Source organism: Diaphorina citri, unplaced genomic scaffold, assembly GCF_000475195.1.
Source record: "Diaphorina citri unplaced genomic scaffold, Diaci psyllid genome assembly version 1.1 scaffold57010, whole genome shotgun sequence".
NCBI lineage: Eukaryota > Metazoa > Arthropoda > Insecta > Hemiptera > Psyllidae > Diaphorina > Diaphorina citri.
This window is the reverse complement of record NW_007434302.1, coordinates 1-447: the sequence shown is the minus strand read 5'-3', so window position 1 is coordinate 447 and position 447 is coordinate 1. Positions and strand designations below refer to the sequence as shown.

The 447-nt window shown below is 34.9% G+C and overlaps 1 long non-coding RNA gene across 1 annotated transcript; it reads right to left on the bottom strand.

Annotated features, from left to right (window-relative positions):
* Positions 1-28: 28 nt before the first annotated feature.
* LOC113473668 lies at positions 29-447 on the bottom strand. Its single transcript, XR_003395586.1, has 2 exons — positions 390-447; positions 29-111 (listed from the first exon to the last, which is right to left on the bottom strand). It is a non-coding gene; the product is annotated as an uncharacterized LOC113473668 (long non-coding RNA).

The window sequence follows — 447 nt, the reverse complement described above, 5'->3', positions numbered from 1 at the left end:
TTGTTTCATTCACATACCTTCAATTATCTTTTTCAACTCATACACAGTGGTAGAGTCTTTTGCATCTGTGAATATTGTGACCTTTTTCCTTTGAATCATCAAGAAGACATCCTGAAAGAAATTAAAGGGGCAGATTAAACGTTAGCAATCACAGTAGATCATCAGAGGAAGAAAGTACAGGCAACCATTCTAATGGTCAGTTTGCCCTGTAATGAAAGTAACTGAAAGCTAATGAACATTTCAAAGGTATATGGTATACAAGTGGGTAACAAATGTTCTTTTATCCTTCAAATATGACAATGGCCTTAATGAGCTACACTCTACAACTTGAGACGAGTGTGTTCCAACACCAAAGATGATTCCTATTATATCCCAAGAACGGTACATACCATTTTCACCACTGATTTTTGACAGGTCAAGAAGATATTGAGTTTTTAATTTTAAATG